Genomic DNA, 20,925 nt, shown 5'->3' with positions numbered 1-20,925 from the left:
TTGTGTGTGTCTGCCTCTGATAACAGCGATGCCATTTGCAACCTGTGCCAAAAGAAACTGAATCGTAAGAAGTCCAACACCCACCTCGGTACAACTGCTTTGCGAAGGCACATGATCGCACATCACAAACGCTAATGGGATCAACACATGAGTACAAGCAGCACACAAACTCAAAGCCACCATCCTCCTCCTGGTCCAACATCTTCAGCCACGTCAACCACTGCTGTCCTCCTTGCCCCCTCTCAACCACCCGCCACTCTGCCTCTCACCTTCAGCAGTTCCATCTCATCTGCCCACAGTCAGGTGTCTGTAAAGGAAATGTTTGAGCGTCTCCCTTGCCTGGCGTCTGACAGCTGGCTTGACGGAACTCTTAGCCCGCCAGCTTTTACCATACCAGCTGGTGGAGTCTGAGACCTTTAAAAAATTTGTCGCTATTGGGACACCACAGTGGAAGGTACACGGACAATTTTATTTTTTTTCAAAAAAGGCAATCCCAAACCTCTACTCAGTGATTGAAAAGGAAGTCATGGCATCTCTGGCATACAGTGTTGGGGCAAGGGTCCATCTGACCACTGATACCTGGTCTGCAAAGCACAGTCAGGGCAGGTATATCACCTACACTGCACATTGGGTCAACCTGCTGATGGCTGGCGAGCATGGAATGTGTGGCTCTGCAGCGGAGTTGGTGACACCGCCACGACTTGCAGGCAGGCCTACTGCCAACTCCTCTACTCCTCCTACTCCATAACCTCCTCGGCTGAGTCATCTTCTGCAGCGGCGTCTGGCTACACATCAACTGAATCCCCCCAGCTCCCCAGGGGCTATTCCACATCCCGGATACGACATTGTCACGCTGTCTTGGGGTTGACTTGCCTGAAAGCAGAGAGCCACACCGGACCAGCACTCCTGTCCGCCCTGAACACACAGGTGGATCAGTGGCTCACCCCGCACCAACTGGAGATCGGCAAAGTGGTGTGTGACAATGGAAGCAATTTGTTGGCGGCATTGAATTTGGGCAAGTTGTCACATGTGCCGTGCATGGCACATGTGTTGAATCTCATCGTACAACGCTTTGTGTCTAAGTACCCAGGCTTACAGGAAGTCCTCAAGCAGGCCAGAAAGGTGTGTGGCCATTTCAGGCGTTCCTACATGGCCATGGCACACTTTTCAAACATTCAGAGCCGAAACAACATGCCAGTGAGGCGCTTGATTTGCGACAGCCCGACACGTTGGAATTCAACACTCCTAATGTTTGACCGCCTGCTCCAACAAGAAAAAGACATCAACAAGTATTTGTATGACCGGGGTGCTAGGACAGCCTCTGCGGAGCTGGGAATTTTTTTGCCACTTTACTGGACGCTCATGCGCAATGCCTGTAGGCTCATGCATCCTTTTGAGGAGGTGACAAACCTAGTCAGTCGCACCGAAGGCACCATCAGCGACCTCATCCCATTTGTTTTCTTCCTGGAGCGTGCCCTGCGAAGAGTGCTGGATCAGGCTGTAGATGAGCATGAAGAGGAAGAGGAAGAGTTGTGGTCACCATCACCACCAGAAACAGCCTTGTCATCATCGCTTGCCGGACCTGCGGCAACGCTGGAAGAGGAGTATGAGTCAGAGGAGGAATGTGGCTTTGAGGAGGAGGAAGACCAACCACAGCAGGCATCCCAGGGTGCTCGTTGTTGTCACCTATCTGGGACCCGTGGAGTTGTACGTGGCTGGGGGGAAGAACAGACCGTCAATGACATCAGTGAGGACGAGGAACAGGAAATTAGTAGCTCGGCATCCAACCTTGTGCAAATGGGGTCTTTCATGCTGTCATGTCTGTTGAGGGACCCTCATATAAAAAGGATGAAGGAGAACGACCTGTACTGGGTGGCCACGCTACTAGACCCCCGGTATAAGCAGAAAGTGGTGGAAATGTTACCAAATTACCGAAAGTCAGAAAGGATGCAGCAGTTCAAAACCAAACCAAAAAATATGCTTTACACAGCTTATAAGGGGGATGTCACAGCACAACGGGAATCTAACAGGGGAAGAGGTGAAAGTAATCCTCCTCCTACCACGACCACAGCGGCAAGGACAGGACGCTTTACAGATGTGTTGTTGATGGAGGACATGCAGAGCTTTTTCAGTCCTACACATCGCCACAGCCCTTCAGGATCCAGCCTTAGAGAACGACTCGACCGACAGGTAGCAGACTACCTTGCCTTAACTGCAGATATCGACACTCTGAGGAGCGATGAACCCCTTGACTACTGGGTGTGCAGGCTTGACCTGTGGCCTGAACTATCCCAGTTTGCGATAGAACTTCTGGCCTGCCCCGCTTTAAGTGTCCTGTCCGAAAGGACCTTCAGTGCAGCAGGAGGCATTGTCACTGACAAAAGAAGTTGCCTCGGTCAAAAAAGTGTTGATTACCTCACCTTTATTAAAATTGGTACCTTGTTGTGGTGAAGGGGCTTGCGTTTCACAATGAAGCGATCATCACCTCTATGAGTGTGTTTGCAATGTTGCCACACCCCAGATAAGACCGTTGCTTCATTATGATCAAACTAAAAGCGATCGGCTGGATAATTTTTCAAGTTGTATGGGTTTTTAATACATAAAAAAAAAAATCATAATAAAGTCTCTTAATAGTTTATTAGAAATAATGCAGACAATTTAAAAAATCCCCATCAATTCCAATACAAAGCAAGTACAGAGCTCAGAAGAAAATTATTTCAGGATGTCGTTAAATCGACAATAATTAATCAATTCGACACACACATCCCCGGATAGGGGACGTAACAGGGATTAAACTGATAGGAATAGTACTAGTTAAGACACCACTCATATAGGGTGTCACAGCACATTGCTCCGTGCACGCACAGTGCCCCAACTTGGGAGTAAGAGGACCGACCAAGCTGCTTTTTCCATCTCCCGTTTACTAAAATCAATTCAGTTTGGTGTATCAGAGTTTGGTTTGTCACTGTGAAGGCAGTCGAAGGTACCCGGCCTAAATTTTTTTCACAAAAGGCAATCCCTGATATGGGACGTAACAGGGATTAAACTGATGAGAATAGTACTACAGAAAATACCACTCATATCAGGTGTGACAGTAAATTGCACGGCGCAGACGCATTGACCGTGGCGTGGATTCAAACAAAGGGGAGGAAGCCAGCGTTTTTTTAACCATCTCCCCGTTCGAAAAATCATTTTTTTTTTTGTAAATTCTTTATTTTCAAAATTTTCCAATCAAGATACAGAAAAAACAATGGCCTGTTGGCCATGAATTGGGGTAACACCAAGTCAATGGCACAAGTACATAGGCATTACAGATAACAATTACTTAAATTAACATCGTGTAGCCATATAAGATAGTTCTTGTTATAGCAATAAGTGCTAACTCCTGTGTGCGAAAAATGTATTTAATAAATGGACCCCAGATTGGGGACGTCACATAACAGGGATTAAACTGGTGAGAATAGTACTACAGAAAATACCACTCATATCGGGTGTGACAGTAAATTGCATGGCGCAGACGCAGTGACCGTGGTGTGGATTCAAACAAATGGGAGGGGGCCAGCGTTTTTTTAACCATCTCCCCGTTCAAAAAATCTATTCAATTCACCTTTCAGGGACTCTTGGTGTTGTAGGTGGCTGGGTGGAGGAAGAAACCTTCAATGACATCAACGGGACATGGCTAGCTTGGTATCCAACCTTGTGCAAATGGGAAGTTTGCGGTTGGGCAAATGGACTGTTTGCGGTTGTTTGCGGTGCATTAAAAGGGGAGTTTGGTCTGTCAATGTCTGTGAAGCGAGCGTAACCCATACACTACCTGATCGATACAACATCATACCTGATCGTATACACACACTGGATGTTTTAAACCACGTTGTTAAAAAAAAAATAGGATTGTTAGGTGATTTATGCCCTTTATGGATTAAAATCCAACACTGCGTCAACTATGTAATTTTCCATGGGAGTTTTGCCATGGATCCCCCTCCGGCATGCCAGAGTCCAGGTGTTAGTCCCCTTGAAACAACTTTTCCATCACTACTGTGGCTAGAAAGAGTCCCTGTGGGTTTTAAAATTCGCCTGCCTATTGAAGTCAATGGCGGTTCGCCCGGTTCGCCCGTTCGCGAACATTTGCAGAAATTTGCGTTCGCCGTTCGTGAACGGAAAATTTTATGTTCGCGACATCTCTAATCAGAAAACACTAATGCAGAAAACACTAATGCAGAAAACAGGTCAGATCTCCACCGGGTTCCATTATAGTATAAGAGTTTCAACAGGGAAATATAGTATCCGGCTGTGGCAGATACAATGAAGTCTGGCAGGTTGTTCTTTTGCTGGACAGTCTGCAGGAACATTTTATTGCTAGTGTGAAATGATCCTAAGTTATTAGAAAGAGACTCTTATTGGGGACATCTTCATTTAGAGTGGAGAACAACTACAAAATGCAATTTGTGGTCAGTCCCTGTATACGTTTCATAATGTATCAGTGTCCAAGCAGTTCCCCATTTGTCGTGCTTAAGTTCCTCAAAAGTGCTACAAACCGAACCAAGAGAACAATAAACTATACTTCCTAATTCAACCTAAAATTCATGCTCTTCATAGATGTTACATTAGCCTAAGACATTTAGGCATAAAACTGAAAAATGGAGAATACTTGTCAATTAAGTACAATTAGCACAATTCATGTTCATTAACTACTTAATTTATTTCATAATTTTCAGGACTTTTCTGGGGAAAAAAAATAGTAAAGAAAAACATATATAAAATAAAGTAAAGTAAACTTATATAAAACATATATAAAATAAAGTAAAGTAAACATATATAAAATAAAACAAAAAAAAATATAAAAAATAAATGTTATTTTACATTTATTTAGATTGAGTACTGAAAAAATAAATAGAGAAAAGAGGTGCCAAATTAAAATAAATTTGCTACACCTATGTTGTTAACAGTTGTATTGCTTTTTCATTTATTAGATTTGCTATGCACCAATTTATTCTCTGTGTTGTCTTCCAATAGTAGTAGTACAGTATATTCATTTCTTGACCTAACTTTTCTCTTCCTGGGGAATTTTCTTCAGTTCTTCTCCGGTTTAATATGGGTGATTCAAGTATCTCCATAGAAACTTCACTGATCCCATTTAAACAAAACCATTGATGAAAACTGCCTTATTATAAAGTTTATAATATCCTTCCATTGCACCCTGTGAAAAATATGTTTTGATATTCAGTTGATGTAGGTTATGTCCTGCATTGGAGTCTTGTAATGTAGGAAGTAGTAACCGTCATTGATAAGGACATGGGGCATGAGGCATATCCTTATGTGATGATGTCAGAGCACATCTCACTGCCCTAATGCATGATGAGATGGCAGACACATGACAAACCAGGAAGTTGGCCTCATGCGGGGGGTAAAAGAAAACTGCAAATTAGGTAAAAAATAAAATAAAAATAAAATCCAGGAATAGGAGGAAGCTAAGGCCATCTTTTTTAAGTGACTGACAGTTATCTATGTATACTCACTTTGAACCTATTAGACTACCTGATGTTCGGACAGGACAAATATCGATTGACAATACATACGTCGATTAACAATCATTTGCATTGGCCTATTCCACAGGCAGATAGAAAGTGAATGTGGAGAGAACAATTGCTACCTTTCTTCCCTATTCAGTTGTAATAGTTATCACAAGCACATCCCTGATTACACAAGAAGATATACTGATAATAATTGTAAATCTTTCATTTTAAATGAAAGATAAAAATCAGTCGACAAATGGGTTTGGTCATTTATTAATTGATCACAGCATGACAGTGCATGCGGTTCAATGTGACGTCACCACCTCAATGAGCAAATGAACTGCACAAATAAAGTCCCCCTTTTGAATGATTCCAATGAGGGACTGATATGTTGCTTGTGCTATCTGTGAATAACTTCACACTAAGTTGGAATTTTGGAGTGCCACTGCTTCATCTTAGACAAAGGAAAATATGTACATACTATAAACAAAAACATTGGGTAAAACTCATGCGGAAAATGAGTTATGAATAGGAATGAGCGAACCTAAGGTTTTCAGTTTCTGGTTCGGCATTTGGGTTCTGGTGGAATTCTGTTATGGATTCCGTTATCACGGAATATAACAGAATTCTATGATGGACTCCTGCATAACGGAAACCAGCTGGATCTGTTATGCTACTCATAGACTTCTATTATGACAGAATTCAAAATGGAATGCCTCTTAAAGGCTTCCATTTGGCAATACATCATAGAACTCCGTTATAGTCCGTGATGACGGAATCCATAATGGAATTCCCCCAGAACCTGGACGCCGAACACAAACCCGAAAACCTCAGGTTCGCTCAACCCTACTTATGAATTATAATTGACAGTAAACTAAAAGGTGTATTCCTATTTTATAGCATATTCATATGATATGCCATAAAAGTCCAGTAGATGCAGGACCCACCTGTAGGACTTCCATTTATCTAGAGAATGGGTTCCTGTTTGCTGGCTGCAGTCTATGCAGAAATGGCTTGTATGGCTCTCTCCAGTCATCTCCATCAGCATTCCGAGGATAGCTGAGGAACTGCAAAGAAAATTGACCTATATCTAGAGTTGAGCGAACACCTGGATGTTCGGGTTCGAGAAGTTCGGCCGAACATCCCGGAAATGTTCGGGTTCGGGATCCGAACCTGATCCGAACTTCGTCCCGAACCCGAAACCCATTGAAGTCAATGGGGACCCGAACTTTTCGGCACTAAAAAGGCTGTAAAACAGCCCAGGAAAGAGCTAGAGGGCTGCAAAAGGCAGCAACATGTAGGTAAATCCCCTGCAAACAAGTGTGGATAGGGAAATGAATTAAAATAAAAATTAAATAAATAAAAATTAACCAAAATCAATTGGAGAGAGGTCCCATAGCAGAGAATCTGGCTTCACGTCACCCACCACTGTAAGAGTCCATTTTCATAAATTTAGGCCCAGCACCCAGGCAGAGGAGAGAGGTCCCGTAACAGAGAATCTGGCTTCATGTCAGCAGAGAATTAGTCTGCATGTCATAGCAGAGAATGAGGCTTCACGTCAGCCACCACTGCAACAGTCCATTGGCATATATTTAGGCCCAGCACCCAGGCAGAGGAGGGAGGTCCCGTAACAGAGAATCTGTCTTCATGTCAGCAGAGAATCAGTCTGCATGTCATAGCAGAGAATGAGGCTTCACGTCAGCCACCACTGCAACAGTCCATTGGCATATATTTAGGCCCAGCACACACACAGGCAGAGGAGAGAGGTCCCGTAACAGAGAATCTGTCTTCATGTCAGCAGAGAATTAGTCTGCATGTCATAGCAGAGAATGAGGCTTCACGTCAGCCACCACTGCAACAGTCCATTGGCATATATTTAGGCCCAGCACCCAGGCAGAGGAGGGAGGTCCCGTAACAGAGAATCTGGCTTCATGTCAGCAGAGAATCAGTCTGCATGTCATAGCAGAGAATGAGGCTTCACGTCAGCCACCACTGCAACAGTCCATTGGCATATATTTAGGCCCAGCACCCAGGCAGAGGAGGGAGGTCCCGTAACAGAGAATCTGTCTTCATGTCAGCAGAGAATCAGTCTGCATGTCATAGCAGAGAATGAGGCTTCACGTCAGCCACCACTGCAACAGTCCATTGGCATATATTTAGGCCCAGCACACACACAGGCAGAGGAGAGAGGTCCCGTAACAGAGAATCTGTCTTCATGTCAGCAGAGAATTAGTCTGCATGTCATAGCAGAGAATGAGGCTTCACGTCAGCCACCACTGCAACAGTCCATTGGCATATATTTAGGCCCAGCACACACACAGGCAGAGGAGAGAGGTCCCGTAACAGAGAATCTGGCTTCATGTCAGCAGAGAATCAGTCTGCATGTCATAGCAGAGAATGAGGCTTCACGTCAGCCACCACTGCAACAGTCCATTGGCATATATTTAGGCCCAGCACACACACAGGCAGAGGAGAGAGGTCCCGTAACAGAGAATCTGTCTTCATGTCAGCAGAGAATTAGTCTGCATGTCATAGCAGAGAATGAGGCTTCACGTCAGCCACCACTGCAACAGTCCATTGGCATATATTTAGGCCCAGCACCCAGGCAGAGGAGGGAGGTCCCGTAACAGAGAATCTGGCTTCATGTCAGCAGAGAATCAGTCTGCATGTCATAGCAGAGAATGAGGCTTCACGTCAGCCACCACTGCAACAGTCCATTGGCATATATTTAGGCCCAGCACCCAGGCAGAGGAGGGAGGTCCCGTAACAGAGAATCTGGCTTCATGTCAGCAGAGAATCAGTCTGCATGTCATAGCAGAGAATGAGGCTTCACGTCAGCCACCACTGCAACAGTCCATTGGCATATATTTAGGCCCAGCACACAGGCAGAGGAGAGAGGTCCCGTAACAGAGAATCTGTCTTCATGTCAGCAGAGAATTAGTCTGCATGTCATAGCAGAGAATGAGGCTTCACGTCAGCCACCACTGCAACAGTCCATTGGCATATATTTAGGCCCAGCACACAGGCAGAGGAGAGAGGTCCCGTAACAGACAATCTGGCTTCATGTCAGCAGAGAATCATTCTGCATGTCATAGCAGAGAATCAGGCTTCACGTCACCCAACATTGGAACAGTCCATTGGCATATATTTAGGCCCCGGCACCCAGACACAGGAGAGGTTCATTCAACTTTGGGTAGCCTCGCAATATAATGGTAAAATGAAAATAAAAATAGGATTGAATGAGGAAGTGCCCTGGAGTCCAATAATATATGGTTAAGGGGAGGTAGTTAATGTCTAATCTGGACAAGGGACGGACAGATCCTGTGGGATCCATGCCTGGTTCATTTTTATGAACGTCAGCTTGTCCACATTGGCTGTAGACAGGCGGCTGCGTTTGTCTGTAATGACGCCCCCTGCCGTGCTGAATACACGTTCAGACAAAACGCTGGCCACCGGGCAGGCCAGCACCTCCAAGGCATAAAAGGCTAGCTCTGGCCACGTGGACAATTTAGAGACCCAGAAGTTGAATGGGGCCGAACCATCAGTCAGTACGTGGAGGGGTGTGCACACGTACTGTTCCACCATGTTAGTGAAATGTTGCCTCCTGCTAACACGTTGCGTATCAGGTGGTGGTGCAGTTAGCTGTGGCGTGTTGACAAAAGTTTTCCACATCTCTGCCATGCTAACCCTGCCCTCAAAGGAGCTGGCATTGACACAGCTGCCTTGGCGACCTCTTGCTCCTCCTCTGCCTTGGCCTTGGGCTTCCACTTGTTCCCCTGTGACATTTGGGAATGCTCTCAGTAGCGCGTCTACCAACGTGCGCTTGTACTCGCGCATCTTCCTATCACGTTCCAGTGCAGGAAGTAAGGTGGGCACATTGTCTTTGTAGCGTGGATCCAGCAGGGTGGCAACCCAGTAGTCCGCACAGGTTAAAATGTGGGCAACTCTGCTGTCGTTGCGCAGGCACTGCAGCATGTAGTCGCTCATGTGTGCCAGGCTGCCCAGGGGTAAGGACAAGCTGTCCTCTGTGGGAGGCGTATCGTCATCGTCCTGCCTTTCCCCCCAGCCACGCACCAGTGATGGACCCGAGCTGCGTTGGGTGCCACCCCGCTGTGACCATGCTTCATCCTCATCCTCCTCCACCTCCTCCTCATCCTCGTCCTCCTCGTCCTCCAGTAGTGGGCCCTGTCTGGCCACATTTGTACCTGGCCTCTGCTGTTGCCAAAAACCTCCCTCTGAGTCACTTCGAAGAGACTGGCCTGAAAGTGCTAAAAATGACCCCTCTTCCTCCTCCTCCTCCTCCTCCTGGGCCACCTCCTCTTGCATCATCGCCCTAAGTGTTTTCTCAAGGAGACATAGAAGTGGTATTGTAATGCTGATAACGGCGTCATCGCCACTGGCCATGTTGGTGGAGTACTCGAAACAGCGCAACAGGGCACACAGGTCTCGCATGGAGGCCCAGTCATTGGTGGTGAAGTGGTGCTGTTCTGTAGTGCGACTGACCCGTGCGTGCTGCAGCTGAAACTCCACTATGGCCTGCTGCTGCTCGCACAGTCTGTCCAGCATGTGCAAGGTGGAGTTCCACCTGGTGGGCACGTCGCATATGAAGCGGTGAGCGGAAAGGCCGAAGTTACGCTGTAGCGCAGACAGGCGAGCAGCAGCAGGATGTGAACGCCGGAAGCGCGAACAGACGGCCCGCACTTTATGCAGCAGCTCTGACATGTCGGGGTAGTTGTGAATGAACTTCTGCACCACCAAATTCAGCACATGCGCCAAGCAAGGGATGTGCGTCAAATTGGCTAGTCCCAGAGCTGCAACGAGATTTCGCCCATTATCGCACACCACCAGGCCGGGCTTGAGGCTCACCGGCAGCAACCACTCGTCGGTCTGTTGTTCTATACCCCGCCACAACTCGTGTGCGGTGTGGGGCCTGTCCCCCAAACATATGAGTTTGAGAATGGCCTGCTGACGTTTACCCCGGGCTGTGCTGAAGTTGGTGGTGAAGGTGTGTGGCTGACTGGATGAGCAGGTGGAAGAAGAGGAGGAGGAAGCCGAGAAGGAGGAGGTGGCAACAGGAGGCAAAGAATGTTGCCCTGCGATCCTTGGCGGCGGAAGGACGTGCGCCAAACAGCTCTCCGCCTGGGGCCCAGCTGCCACTACATTTACCCAGTGTGCAGTTAGGGAGATATAGCGTCCCTGGCCGTGCTTACTGGTCCACGTATCTGTGGTTAGGTGGACCTTGCCACAGATGGCGTTGCGCAGTGCACACTTGATTTTATCGGATACTTGGTTGTGCAGGGAAGGCACGGCTCTCTTGGAGAAGTAGTGGCGGCTGGGAACAACATACTGTGGGACAGCAAGCGACATGAGCTGTTTGAAGCTGTCTGTGTCCACCAGCCTAAATGACAGCATTTCATAGGCCAGTAGTTTAGAAATGCTGGCATTCAGGGCCAGGGATCGAGGGTGGCTAGGTGGGAATTTACGCTTTCTCTCAAATGTTTGTGAGATGGAGAGCTGAACGCTGCCGCGTGACATGGTTGAGACGCTTGGTGACGGAGGTGGTGGTGGTGGTGTTGGTGGTACATCCCCTGTTTGCTGGGCGGCAGGTGCCAACGTTCCTCCAGAGGCGGAGGAAGAGGCCGAGGCGGCAGCAGCAGAAGAGGCCGAGGCGGCAGCAGCAGAAGAGGTAGCAGGGGGAGCCTGAGTGACTTCCTTGGTTTTAAGGTGTTTACTCCACTGCAGTTCATGCTTTGCATGCAGGTGCCTGGTCATGCAGGTTGTGCTCAGGTTCAGAACGTTAATGCCTCGCTTCAGGCTCTGATGGCACAGCGTGCAAACCACTCGGGTCTTGTCGTCAGCACATTGTTTGAAGAAGTGCCATGCCAGGGAACTCCTTGAAGCTGCCTTTGGGGTGCTCGGTCCCAGATGGCGGCGGTCAGTAGCAGGCGGAGTCTCTTGGCGGCGGGTGTTCTGCTTTTGCCCACTGCTCCCTCTTTTGCTACGCTGTTGGCTCGGTCTCACCACTGCCTCTTCCTCCGAACTGTGAAAGTCAGTGGCACGACCTTCATTCCATGTGGGGTCTAGGACCTCATCATCCCCTGCATCGTCTTCCACCCAGTCTTGATCCCTGACCTCCTGTTCAGTCTGCACACTGCAGAAAGACGCAGCAGTTGGCACCTGTGTTTCGTCATCATCAGAGACATGCTGAGGTGGTATTCCCATGTCCTCATCATCAGGAAACATAAGTGGTTGTGCGTCAGTGCATTCTATATCTTTCACCGCTGGGGAAGGGCTAGGTGGATGCCCTTGGGAAACCCTGCCAGCGGAGTCTTCAAACAGCATAAGAGACTGCTGCATAACTTGAGGCTGAGACAGTTTCCCTGGTATGCATGGGGGTGATGTGACAGACTGATGGGGTTGGTTTTCAGGCGCCATCTGTGCGCTTTCTGCAGAAGACTGGGTGGGAGATAATGTGAACGTGCTGGATCCACTGTCGGCCACCCAATTGACTAATGCCTGTACCTGCTCAGGCCTTACCATCCTTAGAACGGCATTGGGCCCCACCATATATCGCTGTAAATTCTGGCGGCTACTGGGACCTGAGGTAGTTGGTACACTAGGACGTGTGGATGTGGCAGAACGGCCACGTCCTCTCCCAGCACCAGAGGGTCCACTAACACCACCACGACCATGTCCACGTCCGCGTCCCTTACTAGATGTTTTTCTCATTGTTATGGTTCACCACAACAACAAAAATATTATTTGGCCCAATGTATTGTATTCAAATTCAGCGGGATATAAATTTGAGGCCTAGTATTTAGGCGCTGGTGACCGGTATGGATTTACTAACAGAATTAGACTTGGAAATGCACAGTAGCGTGTGTGTGAAGTTATTCTGAATGACCCTATGTGCACCTTGAATATTATATACCCTTTTAGGGATAGATTTCAAATAGCTCTGATATAGCAGAAACCACTAAATTATGAAATTGCTAAATTGGGAATTGTATTTCAACCCAGAACTAAAAATGTGCTTTGACGGACACTAAATAACTTTCCCAGCCACAACAGGACAGCGGTAACGAGAGATTTAGCGGGATATAAATTTGAGGCCTAGTATTTAGGCGCTGGGTGACCGTTATAGATTTAGCGACAGAATTAGACTTGGAAATGCACAGTAGCGTGTGTGTGAAGTTATTCTGAATGACCCTATGTGCACCTTGAATATTATATACCCTTTTAGGGATAGATTTCAAATAGCTCTGATATAGCAGGAACCACTAAATTATGAAATTGCTAAATTGGGAATTGTACTTCAACCCAGAACAAAAAATGTGCTTTGACGGACACTAAATAACTTTCCCAGCCACAACAGGACAGCGGTAACGAGAGATTTAGCGGGATATAAATTTGAGGCCTAGTATTTAGGCGCTGGGTGACCGGTATGGATTTAGTAGTCAAAGTATTTTATTATTTAAGTATAATAATAAAGTAAAGCATACAGCACTAATAGTTTTAGCTGTGATACACTCGCAGGTGAGCACAGTCATATAAGAGGGAGCTGAGGCATTTTCCAGCAAGTAAGTGCACAAATAATATATAAATAATATAATTCTTAAGGAAAGAAAAAACAAAAATAACAACAACAACATTTCCTCAATGTATACCAATAGGGAAAGAGAAGAGTTGAATAAGAGAAGCTTTCACCCTGTTGTATCGGGGATGATCAGGAAGAGGACATGTATATAGAAGACTTCCACAGACCCCACGTCTTTTCATATTTCTTTGCGTTACACAGTGTATTACTGGAAGCAGAGGCCATAATCCGTTCATACAGACATGTTTTATTAACCCTTTGGGATACTTCAAGGATGGTGGGCGGATGGGGAGACATCCACTTTGAAGTGATAGCCAGCTTAGCTGAGAGGAGAATATGGCACACTATACCTCTGTGTGATTTGGGAATATCCGTGATATCAATTATCAATAAGGCTAGGGAGGGGGATGGGGAGCTCCATGTAGATCCTGAAACGGAAAGCTGGGAAATCATGGAGAAGACTTCAGCCCAAAAAGGCTTAACCATTGGACAGTCCCATAAGATATGAAACAGCGTGCCTCTTTCACCACAGTTCCTCCAGCACATAGGAGAGACCGTCGGATAAATGGTATGTAGCCTTTCAGGGGTGAAGTACCACCTTAAGGCGGTCTTCACAAATGATTCATATTGAGTTACACAAGTTATATTCTTTGAGACGTATTGAAAAGCCGATCGCCACTGGGACAGTGAATATTCAGACCTCAAATCTTTTTCCCAGGAGAGCAGCGGTGCGGATTTATGAAACTCGTCTTTGCTATTAAGTAGGGAGTATAGGGGACGAAGGGTTTTGACATTACGGTTAGATAGTGACCATGTCTCCAATATGCGCCTGTGTATGGTTGGTAAAATTGAGTCTGAGATACTTATAAAATTCTACATTAGGAACCTGGAAGGTATTATGAATATATTCAAAGGAGGTCAACTTCCCTGACTGGTATAGTTGGGGAATTTCTGTAAGACCATATTCACTCCACGAGCTCACCCCTAAATCTGAGATGAGATAGTCCAGAGAAGCTAGAGGGGATGGAGCCCTACCTACAGGAATGTCTTTGTCAACTAGGGCGTGGTATTTAATCCAGCAGTCTAATGCATTAGAGGCTAGGAAAGACAGTTTTGGTTTAATAAAAGTTTTTCGACAACGAGGCTACTAATAAGGCTCTAAGGTTTCCCCCTATGATCTCTGTAGAGTCAATATGGGTCCATTGTTTAGAGAGATCCATCTTCCACCAACTCTCCAAAGGGCCTATTTGTGACGCAAGGTAATAGTCATAAATATTTGGTAGACTGATGCCCCCCATTTGTTTCCTGGTGTGTAGAATTTTTGAAGCGATTCTGGGCTTCTTTCCATGCCACAGAAAGGCATTAAGTATCTTATTACAATTCGAGAAGTATGACATGGGGAGTCTAATGGGTAGAACCCTAAACAAATAGAGCAGTTTAGGGATTGCGAACATTTGGAAAGTGGCCAGTCTGCCTATCCAGGATATTTCAAACTTGTCATAATGTTTTAGATCTTTTTGTATACTCGATAACAAGGGAGGGTAGTTGGCTAAATATAAACGGAGCGTTGAGGAGGTGAGGTTCACACCCAGGTACTGGATTTGGTCAGGTTGCCAGTCTAAAGAAAATTTGTCATGGAGAAATTGCACTGTATGAAGGGGTAAGTTAAGGGGTAAAGCTTGGGATTTGGATGAGTTCAATTTATAATAGGATAGTTGACCGAAAAGTTTAATAATATCCAGGGCTGAGGATAAGGAGGATGCAGGGTTGGTAAGCGTGAGAATTACATCATCCGCATATAAACTCAGTTTGTGAGTGCGATCAGCTATCCGTACACCTGACACTTTCTCGTCTAGTCTTAGAGCCTGGGCAAGGGGTTCAATAGATAAGATAAACATTAGGGGGGAGAAGGGGCACCCTTGTCTGGTTCCATTGGAAATGGGAAATGGTTTGGATAGGGACCCATTGACCCAGACTCTAGCAGACGGGTCCTTATATAATGCCTGGATAAAGGTTAGAACAGGGCCCATTATTCCCATTTTCAATAGAACTGCAAAGGAGAAAGACCAGCAAATGCGGTCAAACGCTTTCTCAGCGTCAAGCGTAACAAAGAGTGTCGGGATTTTTTTATTCTGGACGTGGGAGAGGAGGTTCAAAACCCTTCTGGAGTTCTCCTGTATCTGGCGGCCCTTGACAAAACCGACCTGGTCCGAATGTACTAATAGAGGAATGAGGGGGGCCAGTCTGGATGACAAAATTCTGGCAAATATCTTTATGTCTGTGTTGAGGAGAGAAATGGGGCGGAAGTTTTTTGGGTCGTCAGTTGATTTGTTGGGTTTTGGTATGGTCACTATTAATGCTTCTAACATCTCCTTGGGAAACGAACCTACTTCCCTGGCTGATTGAAAAGATTGTAACATGTATTTGGATAGCTGATCAAAAAAGGTTTTATAATAGGAGTTAGAGAGGCCATCCGGGCCTGGGGCCTTGTGTGGGGGAAGCTTCCTAATAATGGATTTGAGTTCATCTACAGTCAAGGGGGCATTGAGAGATTGCAGTTGGGTGGCAGTCAGCTGCGTTAGACCTAATCTGTCCAAAAAGGCGTCAATTATGTCTGGGTCGGGTTGTGAGACAAGATTTTGGGGGGATAGGTTATAAAGAGAGGCATAAAATTCTCCAAACGCGTCAGCTATTCCCACCGGGGACATTACTTTTCTCCCTGATGTATGGTCTAGAAGATAAGGGATCTTGGCCTTGGCTGCTTTTTGTTTCAAGCGATTCGCTAACAAGCGTCCAGCCTTGTTATCCTGCGAGTAAAAGGTGGCCTGCGTCCTTTTTAAGCGCCATTCGTGTTTATAAAGGAGACAGTCAGAAAGTTGGGATCTAAGTGACTTCAGGTCCGCCATATGTGCGGAAGAAACCGAGGATTTGTTGAGAGACTCAATCCTCTTTATCTCATTTATTATTTTGTCTATCTTTTCTCTACGTTCCCTCTGGAGTCTGCTACCTATCTTAATAAAGACTCCCCTGATGAACGCCTTATGGGCACACCATAGGGTAGAAGGATTACCAACCGATCCTTCATTTATTTGGAAAAACTCAGTTAGTTCAGAATTAATCTCTAGGGATAGTTCAGGATGTTCTATCACATATGTGTTGTTTCTCCAGGGAGAGTAAGGTTTAGTGAGGTGAGATTCCTTTAAGGAAAGTGTGATCGGGGCGTGGTCTGACCATGTGATCATATTGATAGACGATGCGATCGTGTTAGTAATCACTGACCTGCTGGTTAGGAACATGTCAATTCTAGAATAGGATCGACATGCCGGTGAGAAAAAGGAGTAATCTCTCTCAGATCCATGCTGAATTCTCCAGATGTCATACAGGTCTTCCTGCAGGAAGAGAGAGTTTATAGCTCCAGGAGCCTCTCTGGAGGGAGTTGTGGAGTCCATTTTTGGGTCTAATACGGAATTGAAGTCACCACTCCAGATCACATGACCAGACCGCACCCCGCGTACCTTTGCAGCCAGACGGCGCAAGAAGGAACATTGATGTCTGTTAGGAGCATAAAGGAAAACCAACGTATAATCAACATTGTTAATAGAACACACTAAAATAATATATCTACCGTTAGTATCTATAACGGAGGACTTCAAAGAGAAAGCCACTGTATGGCTTATGGCCACTAGGACTCCTCTTTGTTTTTTACAGAAGTGTGACTGGTAAATATGGGGAAACCTGGGGTGATGAATTCTGTGACCGTCTGTTTGGAGCAGGTGGGTTTCAGTAGCGCAGAAAATGTCACATTTCAGCTCGCGAATTTCCTTCCACAGCATGGACCTCTTAAAGGGGCTATTCAGGCCCTTTACGTTTAAAGCGGCAATTTTTAGAACCATGCTGAAGAAGGGAATGGCGGGTCTGCAAGACGACTATTACACATGGTATATGACAAATTATACAAGTATGTCAAGATCATCAAACACATGGTCCCCGTTCCATCTTCCCTTGATGGGTGGACTATTGGTAGTTGAGGAGGAAAAACATAGCAAGAACAAAAATTAACCGTGGGGAAAAAACATAAAAGGGAGGATAAAACTAGAACTGTAAAACTACACCTGATAGCCATCAGGCACTAATGAGTGGGCTTGTGAGGCGGTTTCTGCCCATTTGGACCGCCCGAGCCCTAAAGATGGTAAACCAACAAATCATTAGGTTAAACACTCAGCAGTCAGCGGTGTGGCCTACGTCTGGACGGGACCGTCTGCCAGTCTAGCGCAACAGGTCCTGGGCCTTTTGATTGTAGATCAGGAAGGTCTTTGACGGAGATGTTCCATTCTTCCAGTAGCTTTCTTCCTGAGTCCAGGGAGTGAATTGCGTGCATCATGCCTTGATGCTGGATCAGCACCTTAGTGGGGAAGCCCCAACGGTAAGGAATGTTGTGGTCGCGTAAAGCAGCGGTGAAGGGGGCCAAGGCCCTTCTCTGCTGAAGGGTTGGAGCGGATAGATCGGCGAAGATTTTAACCCCTTCATGTGGAGCCGGGAGTGGGCCTTTCTTTCTGGCTGCAGACATGAGCAGTTCTTTCACATGGAAGAAATGAACTCTGGCTAAAACGTCTCTAGGAACAGAGTCAGGGAGATGTTTAGGCCTAGTCACTCTGTGTGCTCTGTCCAGTATAAGATCTTTGTCGCTCATATTTGGCAGAAGTGACTTCATGAGGGTGAGAATGTAGGCTTCAAGCTCTTTTGGCGGTATATCCTCTGGTATACCCCGAAGTTTAATATTGTTGCGGCGGGACCTGTCTTCTAAGTCCACCACTTTATTTTTAAGTCTCTCGACTTCAGATGTTAGCTCTTCATGAGCATCAACAAGGTGATTATGCGAAGCAGCAAAGTCCCCCATTTTGGATTCTATATGCGTAATCCGCTTGTCTGCCTCAGTGATGGAGGCCTGCAGGGGTGACAGTAAGGCCGCAATCTCAGTGTGCATTGAGCGGCTAAATACAACCAGCATCTCCTTTATCATGCTGCCGGTGGCAGGATCATCCGTGGTGGGGAACTCTGCTAGGGACGACGCGCCCCGTTCACTCACCCCCTCCGATCTCAGCGTGTCCTGTTGGAGCCGCGGTTTCTGCTTCCGCGGGCTCTGGCATGGAGAGTCGTCCGAGCGGCCTTGATAACCGGAGGAGTCATGCTGGTCTGGTAAGTGCTTCTCCGGCTGGATTACGGGAGACTTAGTCAGAAGAGAGGATTGCATAGGGGAGGGTTGAGAGAGTTGTGGGCTTCTCCGGTGAGGTGGAGTAGTCGTTGGGGAGTCTTGCTCCGCAGATCCGGAGGAGCGCGTGGAAGCAGGCGAGTCCGCGCCATCTTGTTCTTTCAGCCTCCCCACGAAAAAGTCTAGTTTCCCTTGCTTCTTAACGGATCTGGTGCCTCTAACCATCTTGAGTATAAAGAAGGGCACTGCAGCGGGAAGTTTGGTCGGTTGTTAGCGAGTGTCAACTCGATGTAGCTGTGCAGTCGCTTAGTAGGGCTCGGGAGCTCACAGCTCAAGCGGCCATCTCTCTCGGCTGGCAAACCACGCCCCCAGTGACCGGTATGGATTTAGTGACAGAATTAGACTTGGAAATGCACAGTAGCGTGTGTGTGAAGTTATTCTGAATGACCCTATGTGCACCTTGAATATTATATACCCTTTTAGGGATAGATTTCAAATAGCTCTGACATAGCAGAAACCACTAAATTATGAAATTGCTAAATTGGGAATTGTATTTCAACCCAGAACAAAAAAATGTGCTTTGACGGACACTAAATAACTTTCCCAGCCACAACAGGACAGCGGTAACGAGAGATTTAGCGGGATATAAATTTGAGACCTAGTATTTAGGCGCTGGGTGACCGGTATGGATTTAGTGACAGAATTAGACTTGGAAATGCACAGTAGCGTGTGTGTGAAGTTATTCTGAATGACCCTATGTGCACCTTGAATATTATATACCCTTTTAGGGATAGATTTCAAATAGCTCTGATATAGCAGAAACCACTAAATTATGAAATTGCTAAATTGGGAATTGTATTTCAACCCAGAACTAAAAATGTGCTTTGACGGACACTAAATAACTTTCCCAGCCACAACAGGACAGCGGTAACGAGAGATTTAGCGGGATATAAATTTGAGGCCTAGTATTTAGGCGCTGGGTGACCGGTATGGATTTAGTGACAGAATTAGACTTGGAAATGCACAGTAGCGTGTGTGTGAAGTTATTCTGAATGACCCTATGTGCACCTTGAATATTATATACCCTTTTAGGGATAGATTTCAAATAGCTCTGATATAGCAGAAACCACTAAATTATGAAATTGCTAAATTGGGAATTGTATTTCAACCCAGAACAAAAAATGTGCTTTGACGGACACTAAATAACTTTCCCAGCCACAACAGGACAGCGGTAACGAGAGATTTAGCGGGATATAAATTTGAGGCCTAGTATTTAGGCGCTGGGTGACCGGTATGGATTTAGTGACAGAATTAGACTTGGAAATGCACAGTAGCGTGTGTGTGAAGTTATTCTGAATGACCCTATGTGCACCTTGAATATTATATACCCTTTTAGGGATAGATTTCAAATAGCTCTGATATAGCAGGAACCACTAAATTATGAAATTGCTAAATTGGGAATTGTACTTCAACCCAGAACAAAAAAATGTGCTTTGACGGACACTAAATAACTTTCCCAGCCACAACAGGACAGCGGTAACGAGAGATTTAGCGGGATATAAATTTGAGGCCTAGTATTTAGGCGCTGGGTGACCGGTATGGATTTAGCGACAGAATTAGACTTGGAAATGCACAGTAGCGTGTGTGTGAAGTTATTCTGAATGACCCTATGTGCACCTTGAATATTATATACCCTTTTAGGGATAGATTTCAAATAGCTCTGATATAGCAGGAACCACTAAATTATGAAATTGCTAAATTGGGAATTGTACTTCAACCCAGAACAAAAAATGTGCTTTGACGGACACTAAATAACTTTCCCAGCCACAACAGGACAGCGGTAACGAGAGATTTAGCGGGATATAATTTTGAGGCCTAGTATTTAGGCGCTGGGTGACCGTTACAGATTTAGCGACAGAATTAGACTTGGAAATGCACAGTAGCGTGTGTGTGAAGTTATTCTGAATGACCCTATGTGCACCTTGAATATTATATACCCTTTTAGGGATAGATTTCAAATAGCTCTGATATAGCAGGAACCACTAAATTATGAAATTGCTAAATTGGGAATTGTACTTCAACCCAGAACAAAAAATGTGCTTTGACGGACACTAAATAACTTTCCCAGCCACAACAGGACAGCGGTAACGAGAGATTTAGCGGGATATAAATTTGAGGCCTAGTATTTAGGCGCTGGGTGACCGGTATGGATTTAGTGACAGAATTTGACTTGGAAATGCACAGTAGCGTGTGTGTGAAGTTATTCTGAATGACCCTATGTGCACCTTGAATATTATATACCCTTTTAGGGATAGATTTCAAATAGCTCTGATATAGCAGGAACCACTAAATTATGAAATTGCTAAATTGGGAATTGTACTTCAACCCAGAACAAAAAATGTGCTTTGACGGACACTAAATAACTTTCCCAGCCACAACAGGACAGCGGTAACGAGAGATTTAGCGGGATATAAATTTGAGGCCTAGTATTTAGGCGCTGGGTGACCGGTATGGATTTAGTGACAGAATTAGACTTGGAAATGCACAGAAGCGTGTGTGTGAAGTTATTCTGAATGACCCTATGTGCACCTTGAATATTATATACC

Source organism: Bufo gargarizans, chromosome 3 (genome assembly GCF_014858855.1).
Source record: "Bufo gargarizans isolate SCDJY-AF-19 chromosome 3, ASM1485885v1, whole genome shotgun sequence".
NCBI classification, from domain to species: domain Eukaryota; kingdom Metazoa; phylum Chordata; class Amphibia; order Anura; family Bufonidae; genus Bufo; species Bufo gargarizans.
This window is presented reverse-complemented; position numbering follows the sequence as displayed.